Source organism: Abramis brama (assembly GCF_963993115.1).
Source record: "Abramis brama genome assembly, chromosome: 9".
In the NCBI taxonomy this organism is placed as follows: Eukaryota; Metazoa; Chordata; class Actinopteri; order Cypriniformes; family Leuciscidae; genus Abramis; species Abramis brama.
The window spans coordinates 43,004,581-43,009,580 of NC_139971.1; the positions used below are offsets into that span (position 1 = coordinate 43,004,581).

Sequence of the window (5,000 nt, forward strand, 5' to 3'; positions counted from 1 at the left end):
CACTGAGGCCACCAGTGCCACAGTTCAGAAACTGAAGGATGACCGATACAACTATTGCTTGTGCCTCTTTTTTCACTTCTGTAGTTGCTAGTGCATCAAACAAAGCACCGATCTTGAAGTGTCCCTATTATGCTATTAAATACATTTCTAATTTTGTTTTTGAGCTCTCAGACAATATGTTTACCTTCATCCAAGGTCAAAAAACACTGTTGTGATTGGTCTACTCTGCTCTGATTGGTCAGATTTTCCAGTCTGTTGTGATTGGTCTACTCTGCTCTGATTGGTCAGATGGCTCAGTCTGTTGTGATTGGTCTACTCTGCTCTGATTGGTCAGATGGCCCAGTCTGTTGTGATCGGTCTACTCTGCTCTGATTGGTCAGATGTCTCAGTCTGTTGCAATTGGTCTACTCTGCTCTGATTGGTCAGATGTTCTAATCTGTTGTGATTGGTCTACTCTGCTCTGATTGGTCAGATTTTCCAGTCTGTTGTGATTGGTCTACTCTGCTCTGATTGGTCAGATGACCCAGACTGTTGTGATTGGTCTACTCTGCTCTGATTGGTCAGATGGCTCAGTCTGTTGTGATTGGTCTACTCTGCTCTGATTGGTCAGATGGTTCAGTCTGTTGTGATTGGTCTACTCTGCTCTGATTGGTCAGATGTTCCAGTCTGTTGTGATTGGTCTACTCTGCTCTGATTGGTCAGATGTTCCAGTCTGTTGTGATTGGTCTACTCTGCTCTAATCTGTTGCGATTGGTCTACTCTGCTCTGATTGGTCAGATGGCCCAGTCTGTTTTGATTGGTCTACTCTGCTCTGATTGGTCAGATTTTCCAGTCTGTTGTGATTGGTCTACTCTGCTCTGATTGGTCAGATGACCCAGACTGTTGTGATTGGTCTACACAGCTCTGATTGGTCAGATGTTCCAGTCTGTTGTGATTGGTCTACTCTGCTCTAATCTGTTGCGATTGGTCTACTCTGCTCTGATTGGTCAGATGTTCTAATCTGTTGTGATTGGTCTACTCTGCTCTGATTGGTCAGATTTTCCAGTCTGTTGTGATTGGTCTACTCTGCTCTGATTGGTCAGATGACCCAGACTGTTGTGATTGGTCTACTCTGCTCTGATTGGTCAGATGACCCAGACTGTTGTGATTGGTCTACACAGCTCTGATTGGTCAGATGGCCCAGTCTGTTTTGATTGGTCAGAAAGCAAACGCTCATTATCATATCTGAATCTCAGCTCTTGATCACAGTGATACGAACAGTAACGATGGCGTGGGTTTTACCGTATCAATCTCAGAAAACAGCGTCTTCTCCACATGAACAACACGAACCAAACTCTTCCAGTCTCAGATACACTACAGTGTTTGAGGGCGGAGCTAAGACACGCAGTTCAGCCAATCAACACCACAGGCTGGCATTATGCTAATTAGTTACAAACCTACACAGGTTCAGCATGAAGTGAGACTGAATCACTGACGACTCGTTTCAGTTCAGAATCACGTCTTTCATTTATTAGACAAAAACTCCATTTATCTGCACTTTGATCTTTAAAACTTTCCAGACCTTTTACATTCACACACAGCTTTATTACACACTGCATGAAAGGGAATATCTGAAGTATTACTTCTCACGCAGCACAAAACACACTTTTCCTCATCATCGTACAGCATCACAGCCAGCAAACAAATGAACAAATCACCTTTCTAATCTTGTTTTGCTGATAATGAATGTTCCGCTTAAATTACGCCTCCTATTCTCACAAATATAAAAAGGACGGTGTAAATGTAATGAGCACTAAAGGCAGAGGCTTGTTTTGCACTCATGTTTAAAGTGCCTCAATTATGCAACAGCAACTCGAAAGCTTCAACTAAACTCTTTTCTGTTCGCAGGATCCTGAGCGCCAGTGAACTGAGGCAGGAGATTTAAAAACCAGAGAGAATAAGAGACGAGCACTTTCGACTGACCCAGATACTGTCTCTCCTCTGGGATTGATGTTACAACAACATTCACTCGCATCCCAACACCAGCCCGACCTGCTCCGGTCCGGATACACACATCTGAAGCCAAACGCCAACGACATCAACATTCATCCAGCTCGGATTTTCTCATTTTGAGATCAACATGAAATCAAGACTGAAATTTGGTTTCATATCCATTGTGAACGATTCATAAGTGCATAAAATTAGTAATGCAATCTTAATGGTTTAGACCGAAAAAGTTTTGAAATGTGCAAAAATCGTGACATGGATTAATTAGCACTCTCCGAAGAAGCTTTTTTGGTCTTTATTACATGCACAATAAAAAAAAAAAAAGATAATAATAAACTAAATTAGCAAAAAAAAAAAAAAAAAAAATTTTTTTTTTATATATATATATATTTTTTTTAAAGTAAATAAATATTTCATTATATTTTTAACCTGATGTCTTCATTATTTAATGTATGTTTGAATACATCTAAGTGTTTCAACAACAAATTGGAGTAGACACAATTATATAATTTTTTTTTGTTGCAATTATATAATTATTTGCAATTAAGATATCTATATACAACTTTTATTTGAGTGTTGATTATTACATAAATTTGGAAAACAGCCTCACAGGGACATTAAACCAGTTGAATAATTACTCATTTAATTCTGCATCTTTTTTCCATTACAACTTCAAATACTTTTTTCACTTCAACAAACTGGAACACAGTATGCTGATGCAATTTATTATTAAAATGGCGCACTATTGCAAACAAAAAAATGAATTAAACTGATCCATCATGTTTTATAGAGGAACAAATAGAAACATGAACACGAGCCTCACTGAACAATGACAAACTTCAGCTCTTTATGCACATCTAAACTTATAATTAATAGATCTGAAGTGTCTGAGCTTGACAAGAGCAGATTTCATTTGAATAGACATACTTTCTTAAAATTACAACATGAGCATATTCATTTTTTATGAGAGCAAAACAGAACTAAACCGAATACTTGTGTGAAATTCCCAGGGTTATTATAGTCAACTAAAACTAGAACCATAAAACAAATGTTTTCTCGAAATAAAATAAAAGTCTGAAATAAAGAATTAGAAAATTATTTTATTTCAACTAGTTGCCATTACAAATGTTCTCATTTTCATTTAGTTTAACTTAAAATAACTAAAACTGAAATAGAATTATTTAACAAACAAAAACTAAATAAACATACTTAAAAAATACTTTAAATAAAATAAATGTAGAAATAAAGTATTGAAAAAACATTATTTTATTTTGCCATACCTGTAGCTAATTTTAACATTTTCATTTAGTTTAACTTAAAATAACTAAAACTGAAATATAATTATTTATCAAACAAAAACTAAATAATCGTACTTACAAAATACTTTAAATAAAATAAATGTAGAAATAAAGTATTGAAAAATATATATTTTATTTTGCCATAGCAAATTTTTACATTTTCATTTAGTTTAACTTAAAATAGTTAAAACTGAAATCAAATTAATAATAAAAACAATAAATATATATCCATATTTAAAAAAAAAAAAAAAAACGAATAAAAACTTTTTACTAATTTTTTTTAACTAAACTTAAAAAATAGAAAAAACTAATTCTATATATAATAGATATATAATACAATGCTATAATATTATGATTATTTTACTTAATGATAGTAAAATAACGAGCACACGGCTGAAATGAGGAAACTCCCTAAACTTCCTGAAAGGCCTTAAAGCGGATGAATTATTAATTACCGAATCTGTGTGACGCCGCTGGAACGACACAATCCACCTGTCCCTCCCCTCCAAAATGAAATTAGACAAATCAAATTGTACATTTTCATATAAATTAGCGTCCGGCTGTCGAGGGTCCGTCTCGCCCGTTTGGTTTCAGAGAGACTGTAAAAGTTGGCAGACCAGCAACATTTCCAGTTTGATATAAATAGGCCCCATAATTCTGGAAGTGCTCAGATCTGGCACAGGCGAGAGGGGATTTCTAAATTACAATCCGCTGGTCTGACGCCAGACTCATCAGTCAATATGGGCCGAAGCCTGTCTGTGCCAAACACCAAACACAGACAAAGAGCTTCTCTTCCTCGCCATCACCGACAGGGAAGATCCTTGTCTTTAAGAGGATCCGTTTGACTCCAGCCTGATCGTGAATTCTAATATAAGTGCATGAAAAATTCATATGGAAAAACTCAAGATAACTGGCTACTGTATTCACTTCGTAATGTCTTAACACATTTAATTAAAATTAATTCAAAAGCCAGACCACAGGACACTTATGTCCCCTCTCGCTCTTCTCTGGACTGAATTTGAAAGAAAATATGATTGACTGTGCATAACTTATCTGTTGTAGCGTGTGATATTTGCTCTGGCAGAGCCACAGAATCAATGTGTGTAACAGATCAATCTGCATTTGCAAATGTCACGGACACCCAGGTCAAGGCCACCAGCAGGTTAAAGGTCACCAGCTGTTTTAGATCAAACATCTCATGGAAGTGTGGGATCTTAAACTAAAACTGAAACCATTCAAAAAAACATATTTGTTAATTAAAATATAATCAATTAAAATAGAAATAGAATAAAATATATATATAAAAAAATGTAAGTTATTTTATTTCAGCTTTGCCAAGGAAATATTTCTCATTTCTGATGTACTAAAATAACTAAAACTGAAGAAAAAAAAAAGTACTAAAAATTTGTTTAAAAAAAGGCAAAAAATTACCAAGATTCAAATGAAAACAGAAAATATAAAAACCAATTCAAAATATCAATAAAAAACTATAATAATATCGCAATAATACTAAAATAACACTGGCCCGTAAAATAACTCAAACAAAAATTGATAAAAAGATATTTAATAATAAATATGACAAAAAACAACAAAAGTACTAAAATTAAAATGAAAACAGAACATTTAAAATAAAAACTAATTCAAAATATTAATAAAAACTGTAGTAATATCTGTAGTAAAATAACAATGACCTGTAAAATAACTAAAACTGAAATA

At 34.4% G+C, this 5,000-nt stretch overlaps 1 protein-coding gene across 9 annotated transcripts in view; it reads right to left on the minus strand.

The window, feature by feature from the left end:
- chst8 (carbohydrate (N-acetylgalactosamine 4-0) sulfotransferase 8) overlaps positions 1-5,000 on the minus strand; it is a 198,578-nt gene that overhangs the window by 168,828 nt on the left and 24,750 nt on the right. Inside the window, exon 1 of one of the 9 annotated variants that reach the window (XM_084124933.1) lies at positions 3,740-3,864. The exons of the other annotated variants lie outside the window; for them this stretch is intronic. The gene's annotated coding sequence lies outside the window, so the exon portion shown is untranslated. Of the gene's footprint in view, positions 1-3,739; positions 3,865-5,000 lie in introns of those variants that run through there. 9 annotated transcript variants of the gene reach the window in all.